This window comes from Hemibagrus wyckioides, unplaced genomic scaffold (assembly GCF_019097595.1).
Source record: "Hemibagrus wyckioides isolate EC202008001 unplaced genomic scaffold, SWU_Hwy_1.0 Contig12, whole genome shotgun sequence".
In the NCBI taxonomy this organism is placed as follows: Eukaryota; Metazoa; Chordata; class Actinopteri; order Siluriformes; family Bagridae; genus Hemibagrus; species Hemibagrus wyckioides.
In genome coordinates this window covers 397,598-422,116 of record NW_026690772.1, presented here as the reverse complement: position 1 = coordinate 422,116, position 24,519 = coordinate 397,598, and the positions used below count along the sequence as shown (strand labels likewise).

Here is a 24,519-nt window from a genome sequence, read left to right as displayed (position 1 = left end):
GTGAAAGAGAGAGAGAGAGAGAGAGAGAGAGAGAGAGAGATAAACAATTATTTTTTTTTTCAATTATATTTCTGCACATATTTGGTAAGTTCAAAAACAATTTTTTTTGGTGTTAAGGTTTTTCTCTTCAGTGAACACAAGATGGCGCAGTCACTTATCTTAATCTTGGTCTAGAACTAGAGCACAACACAACCTGCTCACATTCTCTGAGACATAGAGTATACTTGTTCTTCTATCATACATACTGCTGATATAATATCCTAACCCCTGCCCTGGTTACTCTTAGTGCCTAAGCTAATTTCAGAGATACCATTCTGTTTAAACAACACAACTGTCCACTTAACACTAAACTGTCATAAGAATAAATAATCATCTAATGTCATTTCTTTGGCACCTGCTGTGTCAGAAACATTAAAAACTAGAAACTTATATGTGAATGTGCCTTTATTCTTCTTTCTCTTCTTCTGATGCTACTGTGAGTACAGGAAAGTTTTATTTTTCAGATTTAACTGTTAGAGCTGAGAAATAAGGGATTAATTCAACCTTAATTACCAAGGGAAAATACTCATTTCTTCCTCATTCTTAAATAAATCATATTCTCTTCCACTTAGTGTTTCTAACATTAATCTGCCTGCTGGTGTTTACACAAACTTTCTCTAATTTAGAGATATCACTAACATGTAAAATAACATAAATACATTTAATTTCCTACTTTCAGTATGTGTTTACTTAAATGTCCTCTGGACAGGTTCCCCATATGAGGCTGAATGTAAAGCCAGGATGTTTCAGTAAGAATCAACAATCTGACAACAACATTGGTGACACTGTCATGTGATGCTGTGGGGTGGAGCAATTTTGAAGCTTTATGGTGTTAACATATTAGATTACAGAAAGATCTCCACTATTTTCACTGAGCTAAGACCAGTCATCATGTTCACTGTTATATTCATGTATCTGTGGATTTCACTAGGTGAGTTAACATTGACTTTTTGTTATTACAGAAATATTAACTATATTATATTAAATATTAGTCTGTGTGGTGATGCAGTGTGAAAATGCAGAGTGTGGGTCTGACTTAAGTATTTCCTGTTGATTATTTAAAGGTTAAAAACATTATGTTCTCTTCTCTATGACAGGTGACTCCATGGCAGATTCAATAGAGCCACATTTCACTCCTGAAGCTGTAGATGAAGGTGACAATGTTACTCTGTCCTGCAAATACAAAACAAGTCGTACATCAGACTACCTGCACTGGTACAGACAATATCCAAAATCTACACCTGAGTTCCTTCTTATTGTTAACCAAAAAGGAAATCTAATTTCCAACACTGACCCAAGAATGTCTGCTAAAGTTGATGATAAAACTAAACAAGTGGATCTGATCATCTCCTCTGCTGCTGTATCAGACTCTGCTCTATACTACTGTGCTCTGGAGCCCACAGTGACAGGAAATCCAGCTCCACTGTACAAAAACTTTCACACAGTTTTGTTATATTGAAAGAAGTTTTGCCAATGATTTAGAGAAAGTTACATGTCCTTTTGGGGGATTCTCTCTTTCTCTCTACTGATCAGGGTCGTGGTTGATATGGAGTTTGTCCCACACATGAGGTAGGAAACACCCTGAATGGGATGTCAGTCCTTTGCAGAGCTCCATACACAAACCCTTTCACATACTTATTTACACATAGTGAATTTATTAGTAAATTTATTACTGTCATGTTTTTTGGAGGTGATGCAAAACTGTACACAAACTGACAGTAACCTGAACTCATCATCAAACTGGGGATCCTGAAGCTGTGATGCAGCAACACTACCTGCTGTGTCACTGTGCTATCACACTGTTAAAATCCTTCTGCTTAAAGTGTTTTCTTGTAGTGTGGTGTTGTGTCATTGTTATAATAAAGAACAATTACTTATTTTAAGTATTATGTATTTTGACAGCCCAACTTTAACAAGCCATAAACATATTTCACCAAGCAATGTTTAAATCTTTTATTTACTTTATAATCCTGCATAGACTGTTGTCACTGAACCTTTCATACTACACAATTGTAATTGCATGTGATAAGTTTATTGGTGTAATAGGGGTGTGTTCATGAAAATGTGTGTGTGTCTGTGTGTGTGTGTGTGTGTGTGTGTGAAAGAGAGAGAGAGAGAGAGAGAGAGAGAGAGAGATTTTAAATTGCTAAATTATAAAACTATTTATTAATGTGTTGTGTTTTTCTCTTCAGTGAACACAAGATGGCGCAGTCACTTATCTTATTGTGGGTCTAGAACTAGAGCACCACACAACCTGCTCACATTCTCTGAGATGATGGAAGCTACTTTTCACAGTAAACAGTTGTGACATAGAGTTTACTTGTTATTCTACTAAATAGTTTATTTATATTCTTCTTTATAATGGGCAGTTTAGCAGATTAAATTGGGCTGACCGATGAAGATGCCAACATTGTCAGAAAAGGAACAGACTCTGTTATTCTAAAATGTTCATACGAGTCAAGCAGTGATTACACTGAGCTTTACTCTTCCTTTCCTTTTACCAACTTAAGAGTCATGCTTTTCTCACAAGATGGAGATATTTACACTTTTACATTCACTTCATCATCATCCTTTCACATTAACCATCATTTAACCATCAAATGTAATATTTTAATGGACACAATATTAGAGGTTAACTAATGTTGTATTGTTTGTAGAATAAAGCCCAAACTGCACTTCACTAACAACTCCTCATACAGCTAGTCTGTTGTGTAACTGGTTATTATTGCATGGACCCAGTGGACACTGTGGATCAGAAACCCAGGAAACGCTCTGTTCTGGACATTCTTGTACCATTAAAGTTAGAATATTAATGCTACATTTGATTTATTTGGTTTATTCTAGATGGAATCTGAAAAATACATGCAAACAACATGACTATGTCAAATGGATTAGTTTTAAATGTTATGTTTGCTTACTTTAGAAACTAGTTTGGAGTTAAATGGAATATTGGTTCCAGATGTAGATGCAGACACCACTAATTTAATGTGTAATTAAATAACTTTAATTACTTTATTTACTGTAAGTAAATCCTGGATTTATCTGGGGGAATAACTAATAAACTAAGGTGCAGAAATAGACAAAAGATCAAAAAGAGAGCAACAAGGGAAAAAAAACATCCAAAAATATCCAAACCAAATCACACAAAACGTTGATCAGCAACAGTGGAATAGTTCTGTGTTGTATTAGTGACTCAGTTCACTGTCACTGATACTGTGAAGTGATGATCTGTGTAAAATTATGCTCCAACAGCATCACTTCCTGGGTGTGTCCTTCTAGAGACGTGTAAAGTTCAGCACATACAGCACTATTATACAGAATCCTCACAGAGCTGTGTTCAGAAATGGATCAACTATACAACTTACTGTACATAGTGAGATACATACCACTGATTCTCACTCTAGTTACAGGTCATTCATTTCATCAGTTTATCAAAAGTTTTAATTCTTACAATCATATTTAATGAGTTGCATTAATTAATAACCATGTTTTTTATTATTCATCCAGTCATTTCTTGATATCTTAAGTCAATATTTGGTTTAAGAAAAAAATTTCACTGATATATTTTTTTGTATTTTTTTTTTTTACACCAGGCAGTTTTGCTGATAAAATTGGACCAACAGATGAAGATGCCAACATTGTCAGGAAAGAAACAGAGACTGTTACTCTGAAATGTTCATATGAGTCAAGCAGCAATGACATTGATCTTTACTGGTACAAACAATATCCTAACAGCGCACCACAGTTTTTATTGTATAAAGGCGCAAGGTCAAGATCTGACCAGAGCACTCCTGATGATCATCGATTAGAGTCGAAAACCAGCAGAGACTCTACTGAACTTACTATCAGAGGTCTAAAGCTCTCAGATTCTGCACTCTATCACTGTCCTCTTGTAGTAGTAGCACTGTAATACAGAGTCACTGAAAGGCTTTACAAAAACTGTAAATGGCATATATGACGTTTATAAAACCACGAGATCAAAGAGACTCACTTTATCAACTTTTTGGTAAACCACAGAAACAAACAATTTTTGTAATAACATTTACAGCTGGAGAAAATAGCTGAGAAAAAAAGAATGATGAGGGATTAACACAGCAACTACACAATATTCATGGTAAACTCACAAATATACATGTTTCAGATACTAGATGTTGCTGGTCTATACATTGTGTAATTAAATTAATAAACAACCCACAACCCAGTGTAGTCCATTGTAATTTGTATTCCTGCTTCATGACTAGTGTTGCTGGGAGAAGCTCCAGATCCACTGCAACCCTGACCAGGATAAAGCAGTTACTGAAGATCAATGAATGAATGTAGGTTTATATAGACAGTTGTGGACATGTGACCAGGATAGAGCAGTTAATAAAAATAAATTCTGAGTTAATGATCATTTATTAGGACAGTAAGCAGCTGTTTATATTATTTATAAGGTATAGTTGGTGTGATCATGCAATGTGTCTCATAGCAAACAAAAACCTATTAAATCCTAGCAAACCTATTAATAAAAACCTGCATTATGACCAAAGCCTCTGATGCTAATTAATGAAGCTAGTGAACATGTAACACCAGCCATACAACATCATCCATGATTGTTCATTAAGTTTGACAAAAGTGGATCTGTTCATCTCCTCTGCAGCAGTGACAGACTCTAAACTGTACTACTCTGGTGCACACAGTGACAGGAAACCCAACTAGACTGTAGACAATGTACTACACATGATTCATTCATTCTGTGGAAATGCTTTCTTTATATTATGTTGGTAGATGCAGCTCAGGCTCTTTTGGTGAAAGCAGGAAAAAGAGCTGAGAGAGAAGAAGGACAGAGTGATAGCAAAGCTAACAGAGAAAAAGATTCTCCTTTCCACTGTGTGTTTGTAGACTTGGAGAAAGCGTATGACAAGGTGCCAAGAGAAGAGCTGTGGTACTGTATGAGGAAGTCAGGCGTAGCAGAGAAGTATGTCAGAGTGGTGCAGGACATGTATGAGAGGAGCAGGACAGTGGTGAGGTGTGCTGTAGGTCAGACAGAGGAGTTCAAAGTGGAGGTGGGACTGCATCAGGGATCGGCTCTGAGCCCCTTCCTGTTTGCTATGGTGATGGACCAGTTGTCAGAGGAGGTCAGACAGGAGTCTCCTTGGACAATGATGTTTGCAGATGACATTGTTATCTGTAGTGAGAGCAGGGAGCAGGTGGAGGAAAACCTGGAGAGGTGGAGGTTTGCGCTGGAGAGAAGAGGAAAGAAAGTGAGTCGTAGTAAGACTGAGTACATGTGTGTGAATGACAGGGAGGGAAGTGGAACAGTAAGATTACAGGGTGAAGAGGTGATGAAGGTACAAGTACTTGGGGTCAACAGTTTCACAGCTACTATCAACATCTGTTTTCTTGTGAGAAAAAAAAATCCATGGAAATGACAAATTCAGCGGTATTTGAAAGAGAAATATATGGGGGCTATGAAGACATAGGTATTTGTATAAATATTTCTTCCATATTCCAAAATCAGTTCAATCCCAAAAACCACCTACTAAAGAAAGGACTTAGCATATTATAACAATTCCTGTATGTTTCACCATTCAAATATTCTTATTTTTGTAATGAGAGAGAGAGAGAGAGACCCAAAAACAAGTGTTGTAACTTTTAATGTCAAAATATCACAGAAAAATTGAGTAAATGGTACGAGTGAATCCATTGCTTCTCAGGGCCACATTGTTTTATTAATACAAAAATATTTCTACAAGCTTTATATAAACAGTATTCAGAACAGCAGATCTGTCATGAATATGCATAAATACAAGTAGGTGGAGCTAGAGGTGGAGATGTACATCAAATAGAAACACTGACATTCATTTCTAAAGCTAGAGGTTTGAACTAAACACTCAGGAAAACAATGTTGTTCCTCTTCGTGGTGTTTTTCACTCTTGCTGATGTTGGTAAGTCATATACACTGCACACAAAATATTATTTTTTCTAATTAAGAAGACAAAATTTTTCATGTGAAATGTGTCATTTATGATTAAAATATCACAATATTGTTGTAATGTTTTTATAGCAGAGGCTGCTGACAATAACATTAAACCAGATCAAACCAATGTATTTTCAATGGAAGGCAGCAACATCTCACTGTCCTGCACATATACTGGATCAGTTCAGAGTCTCCACTGGTATCGACAAAAACCTGGATCAAGACCTGAGTTTCTGCTGCTGATTCTTGAAGCCAGTGAAACTGTCACTGAGGCTCAACCACCTCATCCAGGATTGTCCATAAAACTTAAAAAAGAGCAAGATAAAACGAATAAGAAAGTGGATCTGATCATCTCCTCTGCTGCTGTATCAGACTCTGCTCTATACTACTGTGCTCTGCAGCCCACAGTGACAGGAAATCCATCTGCACTGTACAAAAACTTTCACACAGTTTTGTTATATTAAAAGCAGCTCTTCCAGTGATTTAGAGAAAGTTACATGCCCTTTTGGGGGATTCTATCTTTTTCTCTGTTGGTCAGGGTCATAGTAGATACAGAGTCTGTCCCAGACATGAGGTGGGAAAACACCCTGAATGGGATGTCAGTCCTTTGCACTCCACAAACCCTTTCACACACTCATTCACACAGAAGTGCAATTTCTCCTAGCAAATTTTCCTAATGTCATGTTTTTTTGGAAGTGATGCAAAACTGCACACAAACTGACACTAACCTAAACTCCTGTTAAAATCCTTCTGCTTAAAGTATTTTCTTGCAGTATGGAGTAATTTTTATAATAAAGAAAGATTTCTACCCTCATGGTACAATTCCATATTGACTGATAACAAGTGCACTAAAGACAAGGCTCTGGTCAATCCTCATAGCAGAATTCCACAATGCCAGTGGACTCATGATCCTCTCTGTTCTGTCTGGAGTAATTACACTGCAGATGAAGGGCATTTTATTGTCTAAGTGTCGTAACTTCACATATATAATAGTCAAACTAATCAGTTATAGCCCAATGTTCAACAAGTTCAACCTCAACAGAAGGAGATCATCTTCAAAACTAAGGATTATCTTATTATCAGCAAACCAATTCCTTGTATTTTCAAACAAGTAACTAGAACCGTCTTATTCATTAGTGCATTGTTGTCTTCTACTCTTTTGCAGTGTTCAGTGTGAGAAACAATCATTATGTTGTGATTCATGAACAAGCATCTGAGTAAATTTTTCTAAAGGGAATTGTTTGTGTGTGTGTTTGTGTGTGTGTGTTTAATCCCCTGATAGGAAAGGAAGTATGTCATGTGAACATAAAGTATTTCTCAATGGCCAGTTCAGTTTAGTTGTTGAGATTTACAGCTGTTTTCAACATCTGTTTCCTTTTAGTTTTCTATTATTATTTCTTTTTGTATTTTATATTAAATAACGTAACCTGGTGTTGTAAATACAATTTAAATGTAAGTTCTAATATATAATTACTAATCCACAGTATGAATATATATGTATGGCTGTATGAACTGTTTGCAGGTTTTTATTTTGTCCAAGTTAAGGTTTTTCTCTTCAGTGAACACAAGATGGCGCAGTCACTTATCTTATTGTGGGTTAAGTTCTAGAGACACTACCACACAACCTGCTCACATTCTCTGAGATGATGGAAGCTACTTTTCACAGGAAAACCTTTGTGACATAGAGTATACTTGTTCTTCTATCATACATACTGCTGATATAATATCCTAACCCCTGCCCTGGTTACTCTTAGTGCCTAAGCTAATTTCAGAGATATCATTCTGATTAAACAACACAACTGTCCACTTAACACTAAACTGTCATAAGAATAAATAATCATCTAATGTCATTTCTGTGACAAACAAAAGCACCTGCTGTGTCAGAAACACTGAAAACTGGAAACTTATCTGTAAATCTGCCTTTACTCTCCTTTCTCTTCTTCTGATGGTATTGTGAGTTTAAACCTTAATTATCAAGTAAAAAAAATATTCCTTATTCTCAATTAAACCTGATTCTCTTCCACTTAGTGTTTCTAACATTAATCTGCCTGCTGGTGCTTATACAATAATTCTCTAATTTAGAGACATCACTAACATATATAATTAAAATACTGACAATGTAATTATTAGATTAGATTTTTACTAGATTAAATTGATCATTTTTACATAAATACATTAATTTCCTCCTTTCAGTATGAGTTTACTTAAATGTCCTCTGGACAGGTTCCCCATATGAGGCTGAATGTAAAGCCAGGATGTTTCAGTAAGAATCAACAATCTGACAACAACATTGGTGACACTGTCATGTGATGCTGTGGGGTGGAGCAATTTTGAAGCTTTATGGTGTTAACATATTAGATTACAGAAAGATCTCCACTATTTTCACTGAGCTAAGACCAGTCATCATGTTCACTGTTATATTCATGTATCTGTGCCTTTCACTAGGTGAGTTAACATTGACTTTTTGTTATTACAGAAATATTAACTATATTATATTAAATATTAGTCTGTGTGGTGATGCAGTGTGAAAATGCAGAGTGTGGGTCTGACTTAAGTATTTCCTGTTGATTATTTAAAGTTTATGTTCTCTTCTCTATGACAGGTGACTCCATGGCAGATTCAATAGAGCGAGATTTCCCTCATAAAGCTGTAGATGAAGGTGATGATGTTACTCTGTCCTGCAGCTACAAAAAAAGTGGTGCAACAGACAACCTGTACTGGTACAGACAATATCCAAAATCTAAACCTGAGTTCCTTCTTTATATTGCTCAAAGTGGAAGTTATAATTCTGATCCTCCCCCAAGAATGTCTGTTAACGTTGATGATAAACAAGTGTATCTGAACATCTCCTCTGCTGCTGTATCAGACTCTGCTCTATACTACTGTGCTCTGAGGCCCACAGTGACAGGAAATCCAGCTGCACTGTACAAAAACCTTCACACAGTTTTGCTACATGTCCTTTTGGGGAAGTCTCTCTTTCTTTCTCAAGATTTATAAAGATTTTATATTATTATAATATTTGATTATTAGTAGACAGCTCATTCATTCATTCATTCATTCATTCATTCTTCTTCTATTCTTCTATAACTATTCTATTTTGGTCAGGAAACCAGAAGTTACATTAGACAGAAAGTTAAACAGAAAGGTACTCAGAGGGTCCAATTGGGACCATTTCTGAACTTCAGTGAAGCAGCTGAGGCTCTGTACAAGTTCAGGAGTTGAATAAAGTAATGTTCTGAAAATTATTATTGCCATAATTTGTGAAAAAAACAAACAATCAAACAAAACCATGGCTTCTTTTTTCCCAGCAGGCTTTTTTATGTGCAAATTGGGATATAGTTTTATGATTGAGTAAAAAATAAATAAATAACTAAGTTCAAACAGAAAAGACATTGGTGTGTTAAAGTCTCTTTCCTTTCACCACAAGATTGTGGAGGCTGTTATCTTATTGTTGGACAAGTACTAGGATTCTGCTTACATCCCCCAGAGATGCTGACATTATGATTATGAATACTTTACACAATTATAAAGACTACAGCTATTCTTCAGCCTTACATAGATAATACTTTTATATATAAAAAAGTCTAGAACCAATCAGAATGTTTTAATAATCTCTGCTTGTACAATCAAGCTAATTAGTGTCATTTTCAACACATCATCAAGCCTTGAAAGGAGTTTGCTTGAATCCAGAAAGGAAACTGAACTTGTAGTAGGGCTATACATGCAATTTCTGTAAAAATGAAATGTACATGTTCACTTGCAATGGGATGTTTGTCATGAGATAATATAAATACTACACTCTTTATTTGTACACAGTTTCATGCTTAAATGAAAAATAATGATATAAAAATCCATCAGTACAGATGATATTGATAAAAAATGATAGATTAGAGAAAGAAAAGAGGCTGGTTTGTTCCTCACCACAGTAAAATACTCCTCAACTGTTTGTAATCCTATTTAATAAACAGGTCATTAGGTCTACACACACCTAAATTTCCATTTCCCATCCTGCATTGTACCAGACTCCACTTCCCACAATGCACACTCACTTCCACATTCATTAGTTCATTTATTTTATTGAAGTATTTTTCATGCTATCAGTTTGTGTTTGTTTACCATGTGCTCAGGAAAATTTATCCATGTGGTGCTGAATGTAAAGCCAGAAAGCTTCAGTAAGAATCAACAATCTGTCAGTAACATTAATGACACTGTCATGTGATGCTGTGGGGTGGAGCTTCATGAATGTTTATAATGTTAATATATCAGACTGCAGAAATTTTATTTTCATTTATAAGCTCATCCATCATGTTCACTGTTATATTCATGTGTCTGTGGCTTTCACTCGGTGAGTTAACATTGATTTTTGTATATTCAGAAATTGTTTTTAATTAGATTTAATTAGTCTTATTAGTTATGTAGTATATCTGCGTAATTTAACACTGCAATGTGTGTACTTTCATTCGTTTGTGTTAAAGCTTGACACAGGAAACCTGCTCTCCACATAGCAATATCTCTACAGATGGTATAACCACTACAGAACAGTTTTTTTAGCAGTGACTATAACTGCCTTATTTATTAGTGCATCATTTGTTTTCTGCTCTTGTGCACAGTATTCACAGTAAAATAAAGTCAATTCAGTTTAAGTTGAACAATGGACACTGCTACAAACAAGGAGACCACTCGCGTGCGGTGCTGCGTGTGCCGCTGTCAAACCTTTATATCCTTTTATTTAGGAATAAATATTTTACAATGATTAAATAGCATGTCTGATGCAATGGTTTGTGAAGTAACAGTGTTTTTGTTCTTTGTTGTACTGGTTACTCAGTTCACTCTCACTGATATTGTTAAGTAATAATCTGTAAAAAGTTATACTACAACTGAAATGAAATGAAATGAAACAGCCTTTATTTGTCACATATACATTACAGCACAGTGAAATTCTTTCTTCGCATATCCCTGCATCACTTCCTGGGTGTGGCCTTCTAGAGACGTGTAAAGTTCAGCACATACAGCACTATTATACAGAATCCTCACAGAGCTGTGTTCAGAAATGGATCAACTATACAACTTACTGTACATAGTGAGATACATACCACTGATTCTCACTCTAGTTACAGGTAATTTTCAATCAGTTATTAATTATTACAATGATATTTAATCAGTTAAATAATTGCATTAATTAATAAGCATGTTTGTATTAATCTAGTAATTTCTTGATTCCTTAATTCAATATTGGAATTACAAAAAATACTTCACTGACATGTTTCTTTATATTTTTGTCACACCAGGAAGCTTTGCAGATAAAATTTGGCCAACAGATGCAAACATTGTCAGGAAAGAAGCAGAGACTGTTATTCTGAAATGTTCATATGAGGCAAGCAGTGAATATATTTTGCTTTACTGGTACAAACAATATCCTAACAGCGCACCACAGTATTTACTGTATAAAGGCGCAAGGTCAAGTGAAGGTTATGATAGCACTCCTGATGATCATCGACTAGATTCGAAAACAAGCAGAGACTCTACTGAACTTACTATCAGAGGTCTAAAGCTCTCAGATTCTGCACTCTATCATTGTGCTCTAAGAGTAACAGCACAGTGATACAGAATCACTGAAAGGCTTTACAAAAACATCAACATGGTATATTAAGATTCTAAAACCACAGAAGATGAAAGAGACTCACTTTACCAACTTATCAGTTAACCACAGATACAAACAACATTTGTGAAAACATTTGCAGCTGGAGCTAAATTTCCCCTAAGTCTGAATGAGTGTGTGAATGTGTCTGTGCATTTTGTCCTGCATTAGACTGCTGTATCATCCAGGGTGTATTCCTGCATCATCCCTAGTGTTGCTGGGAGAAGCTCCAGATTCACCTGTCCAGGACAAAGCATGAATGAATGAATGAAGGTGTGTATATATAATGTATATAGACAGTTGTGGAAGTGTGACCAGGATAATGTAGGTACTAAAAATAAACTCTGATTGAATGACCATTCATTAGGTTGCAGCTGCAGCTTATGGATCTGGGGCTTGGTTTTACTGTAGTTTTAGCATACTAAGATTTGCTAATTGTCTAGTAGATGAGAAAGAGTTGCTGTGTGAGGTAAAGCAGAGTTGTCATGAATATGAATAAATATGATGTTTATTTCAAAAAATAAACACACACTAACTAAACACTCAGGATAACAATGTTATTATGCCCACTTGGTTTTCTTCACTATTGCTGATATTGCTAAGTCCTTTAGTTTGCAAGTTACAAACCAAAAGAACAAGTATTTTAAAAAGTTGCTTAATAATAAATTGTTGACAATAAATTCAAATAAATTGGTGTATTTATAGTAAAGGCTGTTGACAACAATTCATCCACCCAGAATACACTGTTTAATGTAATCACAATCATCTTTAAGTAACCAAACATAACTATAAAATAAATACATATCAGTTTCTGATTGCCAGTGAAATGTAGTTAGAGTGAGAATGTTCTTTTAGCTGATTGTTTATAACAGACGTGTTCTTGAACATTAATGAGGAAAGGCTCAGGTGCACAGTTTATTCTCCTCTTGATCAATAGATGAAGAAAATTGTTGGAGGAAAAGTTTCTGTTCCTCTGCAGCTCTTTTTCTCTATAGACAATATTCTGTTTGTGAGACCTGTATGATTGTAATTAACACCAGTGCAATCATAGCTCCAGTTTTGTTCTTTGGTCAGTATGCTCGATTAACCTCACTGAATAAAATCAGATGGAAAAATCTTTTAAGTGAACTGGAACAGCGATTTAGTCCAGGAACTCTATGGAACTCTGTATGGGAAGGCTATACAAAGAAATGCAAAAAATACTAAATATATACATTATATTACATTAATTATACTTCAGAAGATATTGATTTCATTAATTTCAATTACCTTAAAAACCTTGTCTGTTAAAGTCTTTCTTATTTCCCCACAAGATGGTGTAGTGAGTTATCTTATTGTGGGTCAGGTGCTAGGACTCTGCTCACATCCTCCAAAGATGTAGACTCTGTTATAAATACTTCTTTGGAGAATAATATGAACTCTAATAAACATGCTTTATCACAACAAACAAATAAATGCCACAAGTCGACACTACTTATAAAATATAAAAACTAAAATATTTACTCATTTTAATTGTTAGTAAATTTGTATAAAATTTAATAAATACAAAAATAGAATAATTTAAATACATTACATTTTCTTCTCCATGGCAGATTCAATAAAGCCACTTTTCCCTCATAAAGTTGTAGATGAAGGTGATGATGTTAATCTGATAAAATCGGTCCGTAGGATGAAGATGATAACATTGTCAGTAAGGAAACAGACACTTTCTTATGAGTCAAGCAGTCATTATGTTTGGCTTTAATTGTACAAACAATATCCTAACATTTTATTTCGGGGGCCCCTCTGTGCCACCAATATGACTAATTATAACTAATTATTGTCATTTTGTATAATAATCATTGTCCATTGACAGATATCAAAAAAAAAGACGATGTCATTTCATGTACTCTTGGGGGCCCCCTGGTGGCTACGGGGCCCTAAGCAGCCGCTTAGTTCGCTTATGCCTTGGGCATAACCACTTCCTGACTCAGTATCTGACAGTCAATATTACTAATGTAATGTTGTATAATATTTAGGAATGATCATAAAATTATCAAAACTTCCGCGGATTTCTGTAGGACTTGAAGAGCTGGACACTGGGTGAGATCGCCTGTGCTGCGGGTCTGTCAGTGTGTGTGTGTGTGTGTGTGTGTGTGTCTAAATAGTGCCCTTTGCACTTACCCATTTGTTTTGGGTTTTCTGTTTGTTAATGTATTAGTTATCACAGTATGCATTTGGGGCTGCTATTTTATTTTATTTCATTTTTAAATGGACGGGTTTTAAGCTGTAGCTGGGCTGGAAATCTTAGGTCCAATCCGGAAATCACTGGTTACTATGGTTACCGCGTCCTGCGGGGAGAAAGAGCTCCTTCTGACAACACTCAGCCCCTCACGGTAGGACGATCTTTATCCTTTAATGTCACACTGATTTTACAATAAATATACAATAAACAATAAATATACAATATAATATAACATAATATACAATACAATGTAATATTTACCCCAGTAGTAGGACACCTTTAAGAACCCTGGCTACTGTTTAAAACTTAAACATGCTAAGTCTTGTGATTGGGCAGCTTGCTAGCTAGTGTAAATAATAAATTATAGATTAATGTTATCTACTGAGAGAGCTTGTCTGTTTGTTGTAATTATTACACAATTGTTTGGGTCAGTTGATGTAAATATAATATTTAGTTAGCCTGCTAGCAAACTTGCCTACTGGTGCTAATGCTAAACTCCTGAACCAAGCTGATGAGCTCGGCTAACGAGAATTTATTTCCACATTATAATATTTACCCCATCAAACAGGTCACTTTTCCCAACCCTGAGTACTGGTTTCACACTAAATCATGATTAGACTAGTGATTATCCAGTTAGCGCCCCAAAGGACTTGGTTACAGATGTATGTTATCTAGCTAGCGAACCTCGCTAATCATTTCATTTACACAATATCATATAGAGTGTAAAGCTTGCTGAACTCGGGTGAAGGTTTTAATAATTATTCCGTATAATATTTAGATAGATTTCGGATGATGGACTGGGACAGGAGGTTTTTGAGACTTTAATCAGTCACCATGTACGGTGAATTTACACAAGCTAATGCTAATGCTAGATAATGCTAACTAATGCTAATATTTGTCTGTTTATTCTCAGCTTAACTAGTTTACAAACTCACAGGTTCATTAACTTTTCGGCGTTAAAAAAGAAATTTTTGTATTTTTATGTCTCCCTTTTTTTTAAATATCAAAATCCTCTATTTCTGGGTGTGGGTGAAAAAAACACTGGTTTATCTACACTGTTAGCAAGCCTGGATAATTAACTTGGTAGCATCATTAAGATAAATATCGTAATGAGTAATGCAAACCTTTTAACCGGTAAACAAACCTTTCCTTTATTTTACTCAAGCTGTTTTTACTGTAAGGAACGTGACAGAATGTTAGATGTGTTATTATGAAACTGCGATGAGAAGAAGCACTTATGATGGGGCGGCGGGAGGAAATGTACAGTACGTCATCTTTTTTGGAGAACAGGACATGTTTAGGCTTACATCCTGCTTCGTGTTAAGGTGTAAATTAAGTAGCCATCTAGAACACCATAAGTGAATTACAGAGATTTTTTTGTTTTTTACGTTTTAACAGGATGCAGTTGGCGTACAGCTGGCCTCCGTGGCTCCGATTCGGTTCCGTGAAAGATTCGTTCATCTTGAATTAATCCGTAATATGACTCGGGAGAGATTCGTTCATTTCGTATTGACCGCGCATGCGCAAGATCCTATCTGGTTCTGTGATTCATTCAAGTTAATTCATGATAAAGGCACATGGTTACTTTTTGTTTATTCAGTACACTGTTACTCTGAAATGTTCATATAAGTGAAGCAGAGATAACATTCTGCTTTATTGGTACAAACAATATCCTATAATTATATATCCTGTAATTTATTTTCCATTCATACATTTATTTATTCTTTCATGTGTTTATTATACCTGTGTGTATAAATGTATGTTACTTTACCAAATGTGAACTAAGATCCAGAACAAAATGTGAGCACTCCAGACCATAATTCCATTGTATAGTTACAAGAAGTTAAAATGGATGAATAAGGAAAGTGTTAGTCAAATTTGCTTTCCTTTTATTGATCATAATGAAATTCATCAAGACTGAGTGAAAATGAAATGAAAATGGAAATTGTGTATTAACATTTGTATTTTCAGTTAAATGGATGTACAATGTCTGCCAAATTTTAAATGGATCAGCAAGAATCCATTCACAGTTGCATTTCCCAGGTCTTAAGTGTTACGACCCTGACCTGTGGAAACAGCACTTACTCTTCCCTGCACCACCTTCCATTCACAAACCTGTGCTCCACCTCAGTCCTGCCTCCACATATGGCTTTCATGGAGGAGGTGAGAGGAAGAAGCCCTTTCTCTCCAAAAAAACATGGCAGCATCTTAACAAATTTGGGAACAATATTTTTTTGGACTGATGGTTAATCATTATTCATAGTTTCATGTTTGGTGAAGGTCAAACAGAGTTTATCACAACAAACACCTCATACCAAGTGTCATGTTGGTGGAGGGGTGAGGATTCGGTTGTTTTGCAGCCACAGGCTCTAGAAAACTTTTAATCATTTGGACATTGATGATCTCCACTTTATATTAGAATATTCTTGAGACAAATGTAAGACTGTCCATGAGCTTATGTTGTGCTGAAACTGGGTCATATTAAAGGACAATAATCACAAGCACACCAGCAAATTTGTCTCTTTAAGGATGCTGAATCTGAGGACTTGTTTTTGTCTAGGTTAATGTCAGAAATACAGATAAAAAAGAAAAAGACGGGTTATTCTTGTGTTCTGATATGCTGAAATGCTGTAATGATTCCAAATGAATCTGTGAATTGAAACTGTGAACTATTCCCAGCGTGGTGAGCAATACTTTTGTTTTAAATATATTGATGGTTCTTGATGTAAACAATGTATATGTCTATTTAAATTCAGCTCCTGCAGATGGCAGTACATGACATGAAAATACTCTAGAACTGAACCTGATTGGACCTGGACACAACAGAACCATGTGGAGTGTTAAAGTAGCCATGAACATTAAACCTGAACAAAGCTTCAGCACAGATACATGGTGTGTGGAGTGCAGTCCGACTGAAACACTTGAATTACTGCAGAATCTTGAGCTTAATACAAGATGCTTATGTATTTGTGCACATGCTCTCAAACACCACCTTGTTAGGGGTTTTATATTGTTATAATTTGGTGTTTTGTTTAGACTTTAAGGGTGTACTATAAATCTGCTGAAGAATTTAATTTCACAATAAGAATTGTTTGTAATTGCAACAATATATTTTGTAGATTAGAAAAGGTTTAAGTTCATAGAAATAGGAAATACAGGAAGTAAATATATGAATCTTTTACTCATTATATTCTTTTAGAACATGTGTGTGTATTTTACATAATGCGGCAAATCCTGCACTCTGATTGGTTAAAACAGAGGGAATCAACAGTTGAGGCTTTGTACACAAGAAATGCTTAGATGCTTCACTGAAGACAGAGTAGAAGGAAACTTGACATTTACAATAACATAAAAAGGAAACGTTCAGAAGAACAGAGGAAATTAAAACATGATGGTTTTCTGTGTTTCTGTTTTTTACCATGTTCATAGGTAAGCTTATATTTTATTTATCCCCATATATCATGTTTAAATGTTTTATAACTAGTAAAGAAATGTTTCCATGTGTGAGTGTTTTAGATTGTAAGCATGTACTGTATGTATACTGTATAATATAAAATGATAATATTCTGAAATAAATGTCCTCTTCAGGTGAGAGCACACAGGACAGCATTACTCCAACATCTTCTGCTGTCTATGGTAAAGAGGAGCAAGCAGTTACACTCTCCTGTGATTACAAATACACTGTTTCTATGAACAATCTACAGTGGTATGGACAATATTCCAATGCAGCACCAGAATTCCTCGTTCTGTTGACGGAATCGGGAGGGAATCAGACAGGTGATACTCCTCATCCTCATTTGCCTGCTAAAGTTCATAAGAGTCTGAAGCGTGTGGATTTGGAGATCTCGCCTGCTTCAGTATCAGACTCTGCACTGTACTACTGCGCCTTGCAGCCCACAGTGACAGGAAAGTCAACTTCACTGTCCAAAAACCTACAGAGACCTCAAACATGAAAGAGTTAAAGAATCACAATAAGAAGAAAAGACTGGAAGCTATGCATAACATCAGCATTCTGATTATTGATCCAATAGAAATGTATGTATATAACCATATATGAATACTTTATTTGAATTGAATAGACAAAACATTCTAAGTGAATCCAAATACAGATAGAAAAGTTAGGTGTGTGTTTGAAGAAGCCACATGTTCACTCCCTCTGCAGTATTAAGTGCAGTTCTCATAAACAATAGTGGCAGGTTTGATGGTTTATTTACTTAATGACAGTGTAAAGATCACATGCTGGAATTTGATTCTGTTCTAGGAATAAAAATGTGCATATTGTACAACTCTTTTGACAAGCAGCTGATCTGATTTATTTTTATTTTATGTTTGTTTGTTTGTTTATTTTACTGAGAATGAGATTTAATGTGTTCATCATGTGTGTCTTTGCAGGGTCTTTAATATATTTTTGAGAATTACAGGATACCTGAAAGTATGTATAACTAAGAATAAGAATTGTGGAAAATAAAAACACAGTTTCCATCACACAATCAGGAAATAAATAAGCTCTACTGAAATAGTGCCCCATAATCAATTCTTGAGGTAGATGAGCTACAACAGCTAAAAACCACATCAGGTTTCATTCCTGTTCACCAAGAACAGAAATCTAAGACTACAGTAACAACCCTGTAAATGACATAATTTGGCCCAATGGCAAGAGCTGCTTACTTGGTTCACACTTAGCGTCTGGATTCCAAAAAGGTTTGAATCCCACAGGAGCCTCGCTTTATTGTTAACTTGACTTTGTGTAACCGAGTTCCTTTTACTCGGACCCCAGTCCATATGAGCAAGAAGGTCATACAGTTACAGAGTACAGTGAACCTTCATTGGCGCACATCAAGGTAACCAGGATGACCTGGCTCGTTGGTCTAGGGGTATGATTCTCGCTTTGGGTGCGAGAGGTCCCGGGTTCAAATCCCGGACGAGCCCTTGTTTTAAATGGAATAGAGTGGTTGGGATAAAACTAATGGAAACTTGCCCTGCTGGCTTGGTTCTCGCTTGGAAGTTTGTTTCTCCAGAGGTCCAAGGAGGTTCAAATCCCACTGTAATTACCTCTGAAAATTAAAGCTCCAACCTGGAGCCTATCTCTGGAATACAGGGAGCGGGATGGAGAATGTCACACTTTGTGGAGACATGAACCTCTGAAATATTAATATAATAGAGTACAGAAAGACCTCAGAATATTGTCATTTTACTAACACCATTCATCATGATCACTGTTATATTCATGTGTCTGTGGCTTTCATTAGGTAAGTTATCATTGATCTTTTCAGAAAGGAGGGTAAAAGGTAAATCCCTATGCCACCACGTCTGTCTGCTAAAGTTGATGATAAAACTAAACAAGTGGATCTGATCATCTCCTCTGCTGCTTTTAATGTTTGATAATATACAATTAGAAGGTAATTAATTGAAAATCATGCTTTCTGGTATCACCCAGATGAGGATGGGTTCACATTTGAGTCTTCCTCATATCGTCTCAGGGAGTTTTTTCTTGCCGCTGTTGCCTCAGAGTTGCTCATTAGGGGTAAAGTTAATTTTCAACTTTGTAATTTCTATTCTGAATTTCTGTTTTTCTGTAAAGCTGCATTGAGACAATGTCCATTGTTAAAAGTGCTGTACAAATAAAAATGAAGTGAAGTGAATTTAATTACCTTTTGGGAACAGACACAGCAAATTTACTTATGAGAGATTTGGTTTAATTCTGGATCCAGTTTCCTATGATTTTCCACAGCAAATTATCATAATTATTTATAAATGTACAAATAATTTAAAAACCACACAAACAGATAAAGGCTTATAGTATGGTATAGATGATGAATCTTAAAATACAACACAGACATATTAATGACTCTACACTACAACTGCATCACTTCCTGGGTGTGTCCTTCTAGAGACGTGTAAAGTTCAGCACATACAGCACTATTATACAGAATCCTCACAGAGCTGTGTTCAGAAATGGATCAACTATACAACTTACTGTACATAGTGAGATACATACCACTGATTCTCACTCTAGTTACAGGTAATTCATTTCATCAGTTTATCAAAAGTTTTAATTCTTACAATCATATTCAATTAGTTGCATTAATTAATAACAATGTTTTTTTCATTATTCATCCAGTCATTTGTTGATTTCTTAAGTCAATATTTGGTTTAAGAAAATTATTTCACTGATATATTTTTATATATATATATTTTTTTACACCAGCAAGTTTTGCAGATAAAATTGGACCAAAGGATGAAGATGCCAACATTGTCAGGAAAGAAACAGAGACTGTTACTCTGAAATGTTCATATGAGACAAGCAGTGATTACATTTTGCTTTACTGGTACAAACAATATCCTAACAGCGCACCACAGTTTTTACTGTATAAAGGCGCAAGGTCAAGATCTGACCAGAGCACTCCTGATGATCATCGATTAGAGTCGAAAACCAGCAGAGACTCTACTGAACTTACTATCAGAGGTCTAAAGCTCTCAGATTCTGCACTCTATCTTTGTGCTCTTCAAGTAGCAGCACAGTGATACAGAGTCACTGAAAGGCTTTACAAAAACATAACAATGGAATATCTAAATTTATAAAGCCACAGAAGCCCCTTTACCAACATATCAGTTAACCACAGACAAACAACATTTGTGGTAACACATGCAGCTGGTGGGGAAAAAATGAAAAGAGATTAAAATAACACCTACACAAGAATCATAGTATATTCACAAACATCATGCTATTTTAATGACAATAACATAATTGTTTTATCAGATGTTACTGGGGCATAGTATGGGCAATTAAAAAATGTACATTTTCCTTTGCTTTAAACTATACTCTTAAATACCTCATGTTAAGTGTATGTGTTTGTTTGCTGCATGTTTACTGTTATATTATGTCTACTATTAGTCTTATTGTCATATTCTGTTCATCTTAATTATGGCACTATTATGTCTCGTCTATTTTTGTCTATTTTACATGCTGCTGCTGTAACAAGTTCCCTTTAGGAGATTAATAAAGTGTCATATTATCATGACCTAACACTGTGCCTGACTGTGTGCCCTGACCATGTCACTGTGTCTGGAACCATCACTATACCCTGACCGGACACTGAGCCTGGATCTGTCACTGGATTTTAGACCTCTAGCTTTCTTAGGTTTTGCATGTAGAGAGTCTCAAAAACACACAAAGAATGTACTTAGATTTAATGTTTGATTGATAAATGAAAAGGTGGCTGGTTTAATGTGATGAATACTCACTGGATGTGAACATTTCCCTGCTCAGAGGTACACTCCACTGGACTGGACAAGGCTGGATTTTCAGACACTGAAACATGTAAATGACCCTGTAACTACTGTCAGGCTGTTTATAGTTAAGAAATCATGAACATATTTAATAAATGAAGTGATCAATAATCATAAACAAGTGAATTTTCATTAGGTCCATTTCATTAGGTGGTCATGGGTTTGAAAGTTCAGAGGCTGGCTCAATCTGAACTTTCACACCCATGACTACTGGCATTGCTAGCACCTTCATCTACCAGTTTGACTACAGGAACACATTTCCACTGTAATTATCTATGACATTATTACAGTCTATAATGGGGGACTCTTCTAAAGTTAATTAAAATGGAAAGAAGACTAAACTTAACCTTTAAGATTATCTCTAATGTTAGCTCACCATGTTAATTAGATGATGTTTATTCAGTTGCTTCTGCTAACATTATGAATAATAGCATATCATATTTTCTTATGATGATATGATGATTTTCTGATGCTAATTAATGAAGCTAGTGAACATGTAACACCAGCCATACAACATCATCCATGATTGTTCATTAAGTTTGACAAAAGTGGATCTGTTCATCTCCTCTGCAGCAGTGACAGACTCTAAACTGTACTACTCTGGTGCACACAGTGACAGGAAACCCAACTAGACTGTAGACAATGTACTACACATGATTCATTCATTCTGTGGAAATGCTTTCTTTATATTATGTTGGTAGATGCAGCTCAGGCTCTTTTGGTGAAAACAAGAAAAAGAGCAGAGAGAGAAGAAGGACAGAGTGATAGCAAAGCTAACAGAGAAAAAGATTCTCCTTTCCATTTTCTTACTCATTAATGTGTTAGTCCTGTGCATTTTGTATAGTACATGACCAACAAAAACTACATACTGTGCTAATGAACTGATGTTAAACAAAATAGCCTCACAGCTCTACATTTATTGAGTATATACACTGACCAGGCATAACATTATGACCAGTGACATAACACTGATGATCTCCTCATCATGGCACCTGTTAGTGGGTGGGATATATTAGGCAGCAAGTGAACATTTTGACCTTAAAGTTGATGTGTTAGAAGCAGGAAAAATGGACATGTGTAAGGATTTGAGTGTGTTTGAGAAGGGCCAGATTTTGATGGCTAGATGACTGGATCAGAGCGTCTCCAAAACTGCAGCTCTTGTGGGGTGTTCCCGGTCTGCAGTGGTCAGTATCTATCAAAAGTGGTCCAGGGAAGGAACAGTGGTTGGAGCGAAGGCTGGCCCATGTGGTCCAATCTGATAAACAAGCTACAGTTGCTCAAATTGCTGAAGAAGTTAATGTGAGTTCTGATAGAAAGGTGTCAGAATACACAGTGAATGACGGGTCAGGGCCGTTTTAGCAGGAAAAGGGGGACCAACATGATATTAGGCAGGTGGTCATAATGTTATGACTGATTGGTGGAACATTCTGCTCATTTAGCCACTCAGAATAAACTGTTTAATGAAGTCACACAGGACATCTTTAAGCAGCAAAACATAACTATTAGATAAATACAAAATGAATTTATATTAGTTTCTGGTCGTCAGTGAAATGTGGTTATAGTGAGAATGTTCTTTTAACTGAGAAAATTGTTTGAGAAAGTTTCTGTTCCTTAACATATTTTTTTGTCTAGATGATATTCTGTTTGTGTCTCCAATCCACTTACTGTCGTGTTTTTAGAAGGTGATTGGAAACTGGATAACCTGGAGAAAACACACACAGGACTCAGGAAACTAACTGGTGCTAGTGGCTCCTTTCTTCACAAGAAGGCAAAGTCAGTTAGTTTATCATGGGCTAAGTACAATATTAGTACTAGTTCCTACTCACATACCCCAGAGATGTAGATTTATTTGATTATGAATAACACAATGATATAGGCTATACCCTTTCTTCAATCATACACACATAGTACTTTCAGATATCATGCATTGCATAAAAATAGATTGTATATGATTTGCAATTTTACTGCAGTCTTAAGCAACTAAAGAAAGCTTTGTCTTCAGTTTCAGTAAACTCCACTCCTTCCAGTTTTGGCTTCAGTATTTCTTTAAATAAGTGTGACCTAATATATTTTTACTCCAGCAGGGACAAGCACATTACAGCTACAATAAATAAAAGCAACTTTGTACATGTTCTCTTGTTATGAGGGTGTTTGTCATGGGATAATAAAAATACCCAACTCTTTACATGACAACCAGCAGTTATAAGATCAGATAAAAGCCCTTTTATATACAGAGTTTGGTAGCCTACTATTGTGTTTGGCCGAATTTATCATTAAAATCAACTTCATTATTTCCTGGATTTTGTATTACTATAGTCTTTAAATGTATGTAAATGCAGGAAATAGGATTCAAATCAAAAACATTTTTCCCCATTTTGTAAGACAACACACACACACACACTTCTTAAACCAAAGTTACACCCTTAATACAAAAACATTTCTACAGATTTATATAAACAGTATACAGTATAGAACAGTTATCATGAATATGCATAAATACAAGTAGGTGGAGCTAGAGGTGGAGATGTACATCAAATAGCAACACTGACATTCATTTCTAAAGCTAGAGGTTTAATAACATTAAACCAGATCAAACCAATGTATTTTCAATGGAAGGCAGCAGCATCTCACTGTCCTGCACATATACTGGATCAGTTAACAGACTCCACTGGTATCGACAAAAACCTGGATCAAGACCTGAGTTTCTGCTGCTAACTGATGAAAGCGGTACACTTTTCATACAGGCTCAGCCACCTTATCCAGGATTGTCCATAAAACAAAATAAAACGAGTAAGAAAGTGGATCTGATCATCTCCTCTGCTGCTGTATCAGACTCTGCTCTATACTACTGTGCTCTGGAGCCCACAGTGACAGGAAATCCAGCTGCACTGTACAAAAACTTTCACACAGTTTTGTTATATTGAAAGAAGTTTTGCCAATGCTTTAGAGAAAGTTACATGCCCTTTTGGGGGATTCTTTCTTTTCTCGTTACATTTCCAGGTTTAGTGTTAATGAATTATCTGTGTTTGTCTTTCACCTAATATCATTTCAACCAATATTAACCCTCCTCTCATCATCCTCCTATCCTAACTCTAATAAAGTATTTCATTTGCATCTATTACAGCCTCGGTCAGATCATTTCTATACATCAAGATATGTGTATATATATAAAATGTTGATTTTCAACTCAACTCAAATACATGACATTAATTTCTCACTTAATTACAAATCCCTTTTAAAGAGTATCAGAAACTTTGAGTCATTCACTACAGTGTGAAATGAAAATGTCAAAATAACAAAATACAGATAGCCTTCAAGACCCAACCTGTCAGGATCATAGTCTGAAATTCTAACTGTAAAGGATCAAAC

The 24,519-nt window shown here is 35.6% G+C and overlaps 1 non-coding gene across 1 annotated transcript; it reads left to right on the top strand.

Moving 5' to 3' along the window:
* The first annotated feature begins 18,717 nt into the window (after positions 1-18,717).
* trnap-ugg (transfer RNA proline (anticodon UGG)) lies at positions 18,718-18,789 on the top strand. Its single transcript has one exon. It is a non-coding gene; the product is annotated as a tRNA-Pro (tRNA).
* Positions 18,790-24,519: the final 5,730 nt, after the last annotated feature.